We start from the raw sequence: 15,018 nt of genomic DNA on the forward strand, positions 1-15,018 counted from the left end.
ATATATATATAATGTTCTTCCTCTACACCCCCCCTCCCCCAATTTTTTTGCACATGTCGAGGAGCGTGTCAGGCTACATTTCACTGTGTGTTATACTTGTATAACTATGCATGTGACAAATAAAGAACCTTGAACCTTGAACCTTCCTGTTGCTCCCCAGTTCGCCTTCTTTTTCCTCCCCGACAGAAACCAACACACAAGATTAGTTCCACCCTCCAGTCTGTCACTTTTACTTTTTTGCCTCAGGCTCTCCACCTCCTACTCGGTTTGACTTGACAATGTTATTATGAAGAGAAGAGGGCCCAAGACTGGCCCCCAGAGCTATGTTTTTGGACTGTTTTGTTTTTGTTTTTTCTTGTTGCTCCATTGCTTGTTTTGAATGGTTTTCTACATTCCTTGCTCCCTTTTGGTCCTCCTCCCACTGTAAAGGAATTGTTTTATTTTTTATTTTTTTGGGGGTGGGGTAATTCATTGGCTGAGGTGTTTAATAAACATTGTGAATCTCCTGATCTTTTCCAGCCCAAGAAAAGGACTTGATGTAAGTCCTTTTCTCCGGTCTAGCCTGCTTTGCATAATGTTCGATAAGCTTTTTCTTTTGGTTTTGCCACCTTTGTCATTGACATACAGCCTGTATCCCAGTACTCCGGTTTCTTTATCTGATATCACCTGACTATCCTGCTCTTTCTTTGCCAACCTAACAAAACCAGAAACTCTTCACATTGTTTCCACTCTGAGGTGAAAAACAATATTACTTTTATTATCATTATTATTACATTGTGTACTTTTCAAACCGCTTTCAAGATGGCATGCTTCAAAGCTGTAGTGAAATCAGTTTAGTTGCTAGTTAACACAATACTGTACTTATTGGTGGACAATATGCACTGTAAAGAAACTGTAATTTAAAAGATATATTTTACAATTCTTTAGCCAGGTAGGATTACAGAAAGGTGACCATGGCCATGTAGAGAGCAGACAGGAAGCACAACTTGTATGTTTTAATGTTTTCCAATTTATCTCGTTAAATTGTTAAATACTGGAGGGAAATATTTTTTGTGTGCATGTTCGAGGGCGGGTAAGGGGTGGAGATTTATGCCTGCCTTTTTATAAAAGTGACCACACATCACTGCTTTGTGGAATCATGCTTTCATGTTTTCAAACCAGAAAGGAATTAATTCTATTGACTTTATACTGGTCATCTTACAATTTTCTATCAAGGAAAATTAGTGTGTAGTTATTATCTTTATCATTTTATTGACAACTATGCATCTTATTTGGCTGTGAAATATGCATTATATGAGGAATTCTACATCCTACTTAGTGAGTCATTGTCTTTTTCAAAATCCAGGTGGTGTAGCTATATTTTGAGCATTGCAATGCTGAATAAACTAAGTAAGTGTGGATGGAGATAAATGAAAAGAATGACTCCTCTCTTCAGTCTGACACACATAAACAGTCTGTGGCAAAGGCTAGAAGGATAGTTGGTTCTAATGGGCTGGTGATCCTATAAATAATAGCTACACAGTTTCCTCCCCATTGATCACATAGCCTTGGCTGACTTATAGTGGGAGCTGGTGTATGTTGGAGTGAGCTGACCAAAGAGCATACTTGGCTGCCCTTTCCTTCATATACTTTTGGTGCATGTCCTATCAAACTGAGGGCCTGTACAACTTCAGAAATGACACAGCCTAATTGGGTGCTAAGAGAGGCACATCATTTAAGATAGCATGGAATGGGAGAAAGAACTGAGTCTTGACAAGGTTAACGAACTCCTCTACTAAATATCTAGCCTTGAAAAGTTTCTTGGGTTCACAAAAATGTGAATTGTTCACACTTTTCATCTCAGAATGAAGACTGATGAGAGTATATTTGGAGGGAAATCTTTCCTTGCCTTTACTGACTGTATCTTTAGAATAACTTGCTCATCAAAGGTAGCTTTAATTATTTTGCAGATGTGACACTGTAATTTGTTCACAAAGTTTAGGTGGCAGAGTCAAAGGTGCTCACATGAATCTATCCAAGGTCTGCTGATTTTCATTTAGAATTACCTGGGGCTGAGAAGACAGAAGGGCAAAGGCCATATTGTCATCATAAGTACCACAGTGTGTGTCCTTGACAGTGGGGTGAGTGCAGCAGGGCATGACTACAGGAAAGACTTAACAGTGAAAGAAAGAGGAATGCTAATGTGAACTGTCTCCTTATCTGTGTCACACATTACTGAGCATGGGAAAAAAAGATTTTGAATCATTGAAAATTTGATGGAAGTCTTTTTCACAATTATTCAGCGAGAGTCTTCTGATACGAAAGAGTGAGAAGCTGACGGACAAAGAATTAACTCCATAGAACTCTTAAGAAGCCTGCACAACATTGTCACATTATAAAGGTGAGAAAATGTTTTCGACATAGCATCATGTATGCTGGGTTGAGATTTTTAAACCAGCTGCTTAAAGCTCAGCTTTTTCCACTATGTAACTACATCAGTAAGCATAAAGTACTAATAATGGATGATATCTTTAGAGGCAGCAGCCAACCAAGAAAGTGTGTGTCTGTGAGTACCTGTTTGTGCACCTATGTGTGTGAGTGTGCTTGCATTCATAAGGTTTCTCCATGTAAGTGTCTAATAATGGGTGTGGGGAGTCCTGCCCCCCAGGGCATAAAGCCGGTATGGTGAAGATCAGAGCACCAAACATCCAGACGCCCTCCAGATTACGAGAGCCCAAGCAGGACCACTGCACGAGCAATCACGCCAGCCATAGAGAAAAGAGCTCCCCGGAGGGGCCAGCATACACCCGAGCACCAAGAGCCACCAATACACCGGCAGGTGGGGGCACCAGCCACTGGCAAGGAGTGTGGTGGGGGAGATAAGCCCCAAAACCTGGGGGTTTTGGTTTTCATGCGCACGTATACAAATATTCAGCACTCGCCCAACATGGAAACGCACAGAAATGAACACAGTACACACTTACACTCCCCAAATATACTCTATACTCCTGTATGTGTCATGAGAGTGTAAGTAATGCGAGTGTCTAAGTTCTGGAATAAAATTGAGGCTCAGGTGGCCAAGAGTGTACAATAGGAGAGGCCTCCTATGCCGGGCTGGGCCCAAGTCCCCGAACCCACCCAGGAGTAGCACGACTACCAGGCCGATAGCCTACAATCACTGCTTCAAGATTCAAGATTTTTATTTGCCCTTTGCACACAGGACCAGCGCATTGGAATTCTTGTTCAAAGCTCTCCAGGTGAAGTTACATATTTTTGTAAAAGGTAAAACTAAAGCAATTAAAAAAGAAAATAGAAATAAAGCAAAGAAATTAGCAGTCTACTAATAATATTTACTGTATACAACATCAACTCAGGCCAGAAGAAGTTGTTTTTATCGAAACTATGTGTGACGTGTAAAGCACCAAAATAACACCTATATGATACACATTTTTGGCTTCTAATGCTAGAGATCTGCAACTGGCTTTGGGCTGTGCATGTCTCTCTCTTCCGGAAGATGATTGAATTAATATAATTATAAATATTTTGACTAACTGAGTCGTGTTCTCTCTATTCAGTAAAAAAATGACAAGAACCAGATTTATTACTTACCAGTGTTTTCTATTTCTTAGCCTGTTTGTAATGGATAGTATGCTTATGGCTCTAGTGGCAAAACAAGTTTGCTGTTTTCACCTTCTGGAAGTGCTTTGTTGCATGTTTTGCAAAGTGCCTTTTAGTGCCATACTTTTAGGTCCCAGATACTATTAGTATCTACTACAGCTTTGAAAGTTCATAGATGACTCTTAAAAGATGTGGGTAGGTTACTGAGCGGATTTAAATTTTAGATGTCGTACTGTGAAAGTGATTTCTGGGTTTTAACCATGTTGGCTGGACAGTGTCTGTTGATCTTAAACACTTCTTATGAAATGAATGCCTGTTTGTGTTTTCTCTAAGCTTTTATGGAGTTTTCCATTCCAACAAAAACATAAAAGTGTATTATTGGAATCATGGCTGATTCCAATAATCCACTTTTCAATCAAGGCTGATAAAGATTTCTTTGAACAAATTTAAAAAGTTAACCATGTCTTCAAAAACAGCATCTCTCTTTTTTTTATTCGCTTTTTTCATATCTTCAACTTTTTGTCAACATTTAATAGAGTGGAAAATTAATGTACTAAGAGATGTTGTCAAAGTTGTCAAAATCTAAAGACCACATCTAAATTAAACCTTAAACAGTTAAAGCTTTGTGTTAAGAAACAAAAAACTGTATATACATAATAGGGAAGTAAATTGTACTAAATACTGGTCTTGAATTAAAAATCAACAATGTGTTCAATCCATTTTTATAATTAACATTAAGTGCTAAGACAATAAAGCCCTGAATGTAACCATTCAAACCTATAGGGTCAGTACTGCCATTTTTACTGTGTAACGTACAAAGGCAAAATTACAAAAATTTGGCTTCTGTCCAAAAACCTATCTTCCTAATGTATTAAGTGCTGTAGCTCAAATCTGTTTTTCTATTGTTTTTTTTTCTGATAAATAGCTCAAATTTCTGCTAACAAAAATTGAAAAAACTATCAATTCTCTGCGTTTCTATATTTTGTGACTGCATCAGCAATAAGCTATCGAACTACTGTCCTCAAACAGATGCGACTCGAGCTTGGACTCGCATCTGATAATAACTTGGTAAAAGCTACTAACTTAACTCACTCAGAAATCATTATGACCTCAGACATGAAAAAAAGCCATCCAAATTTTATCTTACATCAAGATCCTTTTTTTAGCAACTGAACCTGTAATGATCAGTTTCCTGAACTGTCAAGTATTCAAGTATATACAAATTCTCAAAAAATTGACAAAAAAGGCTCATAACTTACAATTGTGGTGTATACTGTATTTTTCGGACCATAAGGCACACTGCCAATGAATGGGTCTGTTTTCATACATAGGACGCACTGGATTATAAGGCACACTGTCAATTTTTGAGAAAAATTAAAGGATTTTAAGTGCGCCTTATAATGCCGATAATAATTTCAACATTTAGAAAGTACTGTACAATGTCACATTTTGACCTCTCAAAGCTAAAAGGTTGGTCTGGTGGTCAAAGTGATAAATCTTAGTGCTATATAGAGCTATTTGAAACTAGATTTCTTACTACCATCGTTTGTATTGTCAACAAATAGGAATATAGGGAATGCTATATGGGGATTCAAAATATTATGTTATGTATTATGTTATGTTATCTCTGACAAGTTCAAACAAGGTATAACTTTGACTACGTCAAACTTCATAAAATATCTTTTATTTTTAAAACTATGCTTAAAATTTGATTGCCTTGTCTGTATTGACAACATTTACATAATGATCCTGGTATATAGGGATTCTAAATATCACACTATAGTTAGTTAAATATCATGTACATTTGACATGAACTCTTACTTTTACATTTCACATCATGGCTTTCTTTCAAGTTGATCCCAAAATGAGTTAAACATTCAAAGAAAGGATTGTCAAGAGAAAGCAATTGAGTTATTCATGTCCAGTTATTTACTAATCATTACCTACTTCTACATAACTTTTGTTTAATCAAAGTAAACATCTGTCATGTCGGCCTATTGTCCATAGTCAGCCTTGTTGTGGATTTGTGCTCTTGGAGTGCTTCTTGTTAATATAATTGGGCTTGATAAATGTTGGTGTCCCCTGACTACTTACGTTCACCTTTTTAACTTTAAGTCAGACAAAATTTGACAGAAATAAAAACAAAGAAATGTGTTGCTAATTAAATGTGTAGAGGCTTTGGATCTAAAACTGCATACACGATAATTAGCATTAAGCATTCTGCTTTGACTAACACACATCACATTAAATGTATGAATTGTACACAATTAACCATAATCATATGTTAACTGTAGTACAATGAATATGACTATTTAATGTAATTGAATGGCATTAAGTTAATGCCAAACTATTTCAAGTTTAACAAAAATGAAGAAGGAAAAGAGAAAATAATTTTCAAACCTTTTCTTATACTAACAACTCCACTACCACAAGAAGCTAGTGTTTGACGACATGGAAACACACAAAAAAGAAATGCTTCTGGTGTCTGGTGTAATTTTGTGCATTGTGACCTTGTTACCGAGCAGTCCATTATGCAGGAAGAGCTCAAATAAACAAGCAAAACCAGAAACAAAAGGGCTGCTGGCATATCTTATCATCAGGGATTCCCAACTCTCTGTAGTAATTACCCAGCATTCAGCAGCCTCTCAAACACAGCTCTACCTATCCACTGCCTCAACAAACACTCCCTGAACAGTTATTGTGAAACTGGGTCAGTACCCAGTATTGATAATGTCACACGCAGTTTAAATTAGTGGGGGTGGATGGTACTGTAATCAATAGTGCACAATTTTCAAGCCTTTACAGTCACCTCTGGTCCCTGCTGATGGACATTGATTCAGAATTAAGTGGACCTAAAAGTCTAAGGAGAAGAGCAATGTTATCTGAGGTGAGTAAACAAAACCTGCAGAGAATAAACACGGGATGAAATGGAAGAAAATGTATTTACCTGTCCTATACCAGGATGCTTCTTTATTGTTACAATAAAAAAATCCAGACAGCTGCAGGGTTGGGCAGCAGGCAGCAATAAATAGTATATGCATAAAGCAAGTGCATGCCTTTGTTTAGTGGTTTTATAAATTCAGCTCATTTATGAATAGCATTTACAGACAGAAGTGCTATTCAAATATTTTGGGACAGAAGATATGGCTGGCTGCCCTCAACAGCAAACTGTCCCTCCGTTATGTTAGAGCACATGAGGTTGACTTGGTTCTCAGCCCCAAAGCATTGATACTTATGCTGCCTTCCACTCTTCGCATGCATCCTACCTTCCACGTCTCCCAAGTCAAACCAGTCCATTCTAGCCTTTTACGCTTTTGAGTCCATTTCCGTGCCACCTGTGACACTATGTGGCCCATGAACTAAAACAAGTTTTACACCCCTCTTTAAGAGCTGCAGCAGTGCAAGAATAGTTTTCGTAATAGCCAGCTACCTTTACAGCATGATGTTTATTGTTTCCGTTTCTGCACTAGGAACACTACTACTGCTTTGTGGACGAGTTTGCAGCTAAAACTGTGTAATTTAGTAATGCCCTTCACTAACGTATATCAAGAAAGAAACAAAACCCTATAACACTTCTTGAGATTTTGTTACAACCAAGAGCATTATTAATGTCTTACTGGTTGCTGGTTACCCAATTCTGTTCTGTAGCATTACTTCATCTGCATACTTGTAAACGCACAATACTTTTCATTGTTCAACACTACTTCTATACATTTTTTGGCCATGCTGTGTTTGCTGAGGACAAAGTGTATACTGTAACATGCTTGGCATGGTATGTTTCGTTTGATGCATTTTCATCTATATGTTATTCCCAGAAAACATAGTTCTACAACTAAAACACTGTATAAACATCCACAGTGACTCGGTACCACTCAAATTAGATCTAGAAGTACAGCTTGTTGCTGATTATACAGTATACTATACATTTAAAGATAGATGCAGAGTATGCCCTCGAGACAATATCACTGAAATATGAGAATGAGATAGTAAGCTACTTTTTAATGACAGCAGGTTTTGAATTGAATTAAATGTATTTTCTTTTAATATTAACAATAGTAAAATCTTTTATAAAACAACTCACACGCAGTATTGTTGTGCTTCATTTCTGGTTCACATATGTGCAGTCTCATTTTCTGACCCCCCAACTGTTGGCAGCAGATGACTGCCCTAGACTCAGTCTAGTTCTGCTGGATGTCTCTTCCAGTTTAAAGAGAATTCTTCCTTTGTTTTCTCTCTAATACTGTAGGAGCTTTACCTTGAAAAATTAAGCAACTTGTTGTGATCTGGTACTTTAAAAATAAAACTAAGTTGAACTAAAAGAATCTTTAAAAATGACTAGCTCAAGAACTATTAAACATAAAAACCTGAACTAGCAGACTATCTACTAATATTTTTCTTTTGTAGTACAGCTTGTCATACTTGCTCAGTCCAGCTTGAAAGTTGAATAAATTTGCATTTTCTATAGCAAATGGTAAATAGTGAAATATCTTTATATGCCATTCTAAAATTGTCACCAGTTCTGTTTTGTAATGTGAAGTTTGTTTTTTTATTCGTTTCTTAACCAGCCAGTATTCAGAAATTTTTGATATATCTGTCCCAAATTATAGCGTTTATCTTTCAAAGTCGCAAGATGTTCATGTTCAAAACTTTAATGATTTGAAAATGGAGTGACATATTTAAGAAACTAAATATGGGACTTTTTTCAGCAAGTCAATTATCTGACATTTGTGATGTATTTGTGATGCTTCATTTCTAGTCCTTATGAGCATGGTGGGAAAGAACAGTAAAAATTTCAGGCATTCATCTTCAGTTTTTAAATTATTCATGCTCAAACATTGCCACAAATTTCAATGACAGATCAATTCTTTAAAAAATTACATCTTGAAAGGTATTTCACATAAGAAGCCAGCCTTTGACAGCTAGTTCAAACTTTTGGCCAATTCGAGATCGAAAGGCCCAGATTTAACTTCTTCAGATAAAATATATCAGCTTTGTGAATGGTATACCAGAATATCCAAGCAATGACATTCTTGTTGATGCAATGATGATAAATCCCAGATAACAATAATTAGCTTATTATAGCAGATTAAATCAGTGATGCAGCTAATAATGTTGAAGGGTAAAATAGGTTCACCATATATGTTCATTACAAAAAAATAGTGCTTTTTCTAGCAAAATGCAATGAATTACAAGGACAATCCATTAGAAGCATTTCCTCAAACACTAACTGGTTTGTTTAATGACCCAAAAAATAAATATTAAATCTTACTTTTAGGTAGACAAATGTTTCCAAGTAACACAAAACACTTCTTATAATCTTTTAATGATGCTACTTATAAGGGTATCTTCTTTAACAATAGAAGGCCAAGTGTCACGGTACTGGGTCGTGAGGCCCAGTGTTTGAGTTCTAATGCATATTTTTGTATTCACATGTTGTAGTTTAACGCATCTAGTTGATTTCTAGTTTGCAGTTTAGTCGTTGGGTTCTTAGTCCCTTTTGTCATCTCTCCCTGGTCCGTGCGTCTACCTGTCATGTTTCATGTCTGTGTGGCTCTTGTTCTCAAGTTCGTGCAATGTCTATGTCTATGTGTTTCCTGTTTTATTTTGGAAGAGTCTGGTGTACTTTGTTCATCGTAGTTAGTGTTACTCTCCCCTGTATTGTCATTATGTTTCATTCTAGCCAGCTGTGTTCTCATGTGTCTCCACTTCCTCTGAGTGTGTATACATGTGTGTATTTAAGTCCTCAGTCTTCCTTTGTTCGTCGTCACGTCGTCTGTTCAACTTCCCCCATGTTATGCCAGGTTTCAGGACTCTGTGCTGGTCATGTCTATGTTGCTTGCGTGCATATGTTTCATAGTTCTTTGTTGTTCCAGCACAGAGTCCTGTTCAAAGTTGTCTCAGTCATATGCATCATTGTCATCTTGTCTTAGCCTTCCCTGTTGTCTGAGTTAAGTGTCAGTTCTTAGTTTTCCCAGTTCAGCTTCTAGTTTAGTCTTGCCTCAATGCTTTCACTTGTTTGCCACTTTAATCATTCTCTCTTGGCTCTCGGCGAAGGCGGTCGCGCTAAAAGAGAATTATGGATTTGATCAACTGGTCTCTGAATGCTATTGACACCCTTTTCTCAACGAGGAGCCTGGGCTCGGGAGAGCCCGAGTGCCCTGAGGGACTTTCCCTGCCGGATACATGATGGATGGGTGGCAGAAATGGAGGGTCATGTGCCTGGCGGGACTGTCGATCGAGGACGCTGAAGATATCTACCTATTCGGAACCATGATAACAGGGTTCTTGCTGATTGGAGCTGGCTTGGCCCTGACTTATCGGAGAAATAAGAGAGCGGAACCGGCTGTTCAAATCCCCCCAAAGCTGCCTGCTGGAATCGAAGCGACAGGACAAGGCGTGACCTCTCACAACGAACGCAGTGTGGTTAACACCTTGGAGACGCTTACAGCTGTCGTGAAGACTCAAAACAACACCATTGAGCGTATGTTGGGATACATCATAGAGAGGCCTGCTCAAAATGAGACCTTTGAGCGAAAGTTGGATCACATCGCAGAACGGCTCACTGCAGTTGTGGGGTCTCAGAATCAAAAGAATGATAACACCATGGAACAGAAGTTTGATACCATCATGGGGAGGCTTGCGGCTCTCCAACGGGAGATTGAAAGACCAGTGTCGGAGTGTTAAGAACAGCTTGAAATTCTTCTCTTCTGAGCTGCTCGCATAAAAAGAAAATTGACAACATCAACATGCGGACACCATGGCGCCAGCTGGGGCTGGAACCGAACAAAAACTCCCTGATAACGACTGTGTGATGACTATTCTTCCCATCCCATGCAAGGCCACCTGGATTGGCTAGCAGACTGTTTACTTAGCCTGATAGGGCGAAGGACACTGTCTCAGCTGAACTACGGACACACACACACACACACACACTTACACTGATAAGCACTCACACATTTCCCTTCCCCTTCCAATGCCTTCGATGCTTGTTGCCTCCTGGGAACACGAGGCGGGTCTGGGCCCGTGCTGGAGAGTCGGCGCAATGGTAGGATGGCTGCTGTGTTGCCTGGGATTACTCCTTATCCCCTACTCAACCCTGTTGCTGGTCACGTGCTCTATAATGTTGTACTGTGGACATTTATGTGCTTTTCTGTGCAGAGGAGTTGTTTTTGTTTCCTGTTCTTATGCTGTCCTCCTGTAGCCCAGCATGAGTAGAGGTCTCTTTTTTTCCTCTTGTACCTTTCCCATTGTAGTGTACATTTCAGTGTTTTTTCTGTAATGCAACCGTTCTCTGACTTGTATCCCCATGTGATGGCTGTGTTGTATGTGTAAGGTCGGGGGGCGGGTTCATTCCACTGCAGGGCAACCTGCCACTGCATGTGGCGAATAAACTTTGAACTTGAACTTAATCAGCCCAAATAAAGGCTCGCTTTTCGTTTCAAGTTCAGTACTGTCTCCTCGTCTGTGTCTGCACCTGGATCCTCACACTCCCACACACGGTCTGCCCTCCGCAGACTGTGACACCAAAAGGGCTTTTTGAAGTCATTTTTTAATAATACTATATAATGGTGCAGTTTTTCACCAGGATACTTTTTTTTTTCTAAAATCTCAGATGGAAATTTGTCCCACTTGATGATGTAAGTAATTCCACAGGCCTTCCTGCTTCCTCTTATTGCAGATACTAGGGAAGATTTTGATAAATGTAAATTTTTTTCAGTGGACGTTTGGCTGTATGGTAAGGTGAACACGTCAAATTCTTTTTTCAAGCATTCTCCTGAGTCACTATGGATGAGTGGTATAATTGTTTAGCCTCAGAATATGTGTTTTGTTGAAACGTGTTACTGATGCCCTCTCCCTTTAGCTGGTTGCCTCTGTCTACATTTCTTCTTGTTTTGACAGCTGTTTTGACAGCTGGTTTACGTTTCTTAGAGATACTGCTCTGACACATTTCTCTAGGGGGAGTTTTTTCACAGGTCTGCAAGCATACACTATCAAGCCATTCTCCTTTTGTTTTCCAGATGTAACATTTCTCATGATATCTGGAACTACATGACAATACACATGGCTGATATTCAAAATCCACTGCAAAATAATCTCCCCCCTCCCAATCCACTGCCATATTACATATTCATCCTAAAAATAGTCAGACAGGTTTCCACCTGCTAATGCAAACATTTAAGTACTTGGACTTGTCCCAAATATATATGTTCTTATCACTTCTTTTTCCCACTGGTCTGAAAGCAACCCGTTCTCACTCCCAAAGCGTAACATTTTACGCTAGGTGACAAATCGTCACCATATTACGTTTTCGGCTACCCACCACCTTCCTAAATGACGACCTCGGAAAAAGAGGAAATGTGAGAACCGTCTGGACTGAACCTACACATGTTCACTCTTTTTCTTCAAATCGCTTAGAAACACGCTATTTAACATCATTAAAGTCCTGGTTAAGGTCAGGAATAAGGTTATGGTCAGGGCTAGGGATAAGGTTAGGTTTAGGGCTGGAATACAGGGCTGGAACGTCTACTACCGCGGGAGCGTCATTGCACTGGATTCCAGCCATAACCCGCCGCGTACCATAAGAACGCCGAAGGTCTCCTTTCGCGTTCCTCAGGAACGCCGCGGGACGTGACAAAACGTCGACATGTTACGCCTCGGGAGTGAGAACGCTCTGCTGAAAGATAATTTCACAATCAGTTAATCCTTTAGGAATGGGATATGATGGTTTAACAATAATATATTTGGACACCAATGTGTAATGGACCTTTTCAAAAGTGAGAATGAGGATGTGACACTCCTGATTGGCAGTGTTTACAGAAGTGAAAATATTTATTTGATTAAAAATAAACAATTTGCGGATGGTTTTGGTATTACATGCAGACATATGGTCTGCAGATGGCAATATAATAAAATCTTGCAATGTTGCTTTTAATTAGCAAGTTATCTGTGGAGGAGACAGAAGTGAATATTTGGGAATCTGTGTTTATAATACAAAAATTATTGTGTTGAATTTTTTATTCTCAGGCTTACAAACAACCAATTAATGGTTTAAACATTAACAGACAAACAATGACATTATGACCAAAGACAGGTGAAGTGAATTAAACTGGTTATCTCTTCACCATGTCACCTGCTAGTGGGTGGGATATATTGGGAAGCAAGTGAACATTTTTTCCATTTTTTTTTGTTGTGTTAGAAGCAGGTAAAATGGCCAAACATAAGGATTTGAGTTACTTTGATAAGGGCCAAATTGTGATGGATAGACAACTGGGACAGAGCATCTCCAAAATTGCAGCTCTATTGGGGTGTTCAAAGTCTGCAGTCTAGTGAGTATCTATCAAAAGTGGTGTGAGGAAAGAACAGTGGTGACAGTGAGGAAAACAGAAAGTACGATATCAGATTTTATGAGTGAAAAAAGATATAAGAGAGTTGCAAAAGTCAGCAGAGTACATACGAGAGGGGAATAAGTCCGGAGGTTTTGTAATTTTACTAAACAAAGAAAAGAGAGACCTTGAGTTATCTTCACTAGAACTGATTAAACCAGAATAGTATGCGGATTTGGCTGAAACAATGCAGTCCTTATAAAAAAATAAAATCTGATCATTATATATTTCTTAATGTATGGTAAGTCCTGTTTTCTTGAACAGATGTTCCAGTTGGCCTCCTTTAGCTTTGATATGTGGCAGGTTAACAGTAAACCATGATAGATAAGATCGTCAATAATGGGCACTGTACTAAGTTTCACACAAATATTTAGTATGTTCAACTTTAAAAACTAACTTGTTGTTGCCATCTAACAGTCTCAGCGAGACTCATAAAAATTTAAAGGCATGAAATACAGACATAAACTGATTAAGCTGGTTGTCAGGTGCACTACTGTGTCTATAATGGATAAAATAAAGCTTGATGTTTGGGTGCCAAGGTGAGCTTGGTTGATGCTGTCTATTCTGTCTCATTATAAGAAGTGTCTGCTTTATTTTTTCACAAGGTGGTTGCGTACCTACATCAAGACAGCTGACAGCAGCTGTAAAATAAGATAAAGTGAGGTAGAGGTAGACTTGTAGAAAGAGACAGCCAAACATTTTACAATCTGTGCTTAAAATATTGCATTACTGATGCCCTTATTGATATGCAACACTGTCTCTTTCATGCTCCTCCTATAACAGAGTTTTGAGGCTGTGTGTCTTAACCGCACTGTCTGTTAACATTTCCGTTTTTGACCTAGCACTGCCAACCATGTATTTATCTCTGAACCATCAATTGTATATCTACTATTGTTCCCCTGTGCATGTAGAGTGCAGCTGAATTCCATAGAAGTGCCAAAAAAACACGCAGTTAAGCACTGACCTATAGGCTATGTAGAGTTGCAAAGAGTTGGAATGTTTGTTTGTATATAAGGCACAACTTGTGAATTCCTAGAAAGTATGATGTAGGCACTGCTCAGTTTTAAGGATTTCCTCTTGCTTACATGAGGTAATGAAATGTACAGCTACAGTATAAGTGCCAACTGTTTTTATTTTGCAGTCAAACTAAAAAGGGTTGTTTTCGATCCCACTTTGATATATCAAAAATATATGCTGGTCTCAGCTTCTTATGATTGCACTGGTATCTAACACCTAGCTTAAACACTGTTGTTTGGAAGCGTTTATATGGCCCGTCTGTCACAGGGCTAAGACAGACAGAAAACTATTCACAGCACTGGGCAATTTAGAATCATCAATTACCATAAACCCACGAAATTGTCTTTGGACCAAAGCAAACAGAGGGACAACATGCATGCCACATAGAAAGTTCCCCTGGCACATTGGTGGAGTCCAACTCAGGGCCTTCCTGCTGTGAAGCAAGAGTGCCACCATGCGGCCATGCTGTCTATCTTGGCAGCTTTCTAATATAATTGATGACCACAGGGCTGGGGTTGAAAAGGAAGACCCATCCACCTGTTGTCCTCTCAGACATCGTTCCTCTCATGTAAAGAGCACCAAAACCCTTGCCTGTGTCAGCCTCCGCTTGCCTCAAGGGCCGTAAGTGTTGCTTCACTTTGTACACTTTCTCATTCCTTGTAACACTGGTTCCGAAGCTGCAATCTGCACACCAGATGTTTCTAAAGTAACTGCGTGCCTCCTCCAACCCACCGCTAGCCTTTGCCACGTTTGGGTTTAGCCAGCATGCTACACAAGCGCACCGAGAATAATCAGTGCACTTTTCCCTGATCATGATACTGTTAACCTAAAGAAAAGAATACAGGGAGTGCAGAATTATTAGGCAAATGAGTATTTTGTCCACATCATCCTCTTCATGCATGTTGTCTTACTCCAAGCTGTATAGGCTTGAAAGCCTACTACCAATTAAGCATATTAGGTGATGTGCATCTCTGTAATGAGAAGGGGTGTGGTCTAATGACATCAACACCCTATATCAGGT

General features: G+C 39.0%; 1 protein-coding gene across 4 annotated transcripts in view; it reads right to left on the reverse strand.

Moving 5' to 3' along the window:
• Nucleotides 1–15,018, reverse strand: part of ntm (neurotrimin) — a 129,889-nt gene that overhangs the window by 63,359 nt on the left and 51,512 nt on the right. The window lies entirely within an intron of this gene.

Source organism: Pundamilia nyererei, unplaced genomic scaffold (assembly GCF_000239375.1).
Source record: "Pundamilia nyererei isolate P.nyererei 1_Seehausen unplaced genomic scaffold, PunNye1.0 scaffold00382, whole genome shotgun sequence".
Classification (NCBI taxonomy): domain Eukaryota; kingdom Metazoa; phylum Chordata; class Actinopteri; order Cichliformes; family Cichlidae; genus Pundamilia; species Pundamilia nyererei.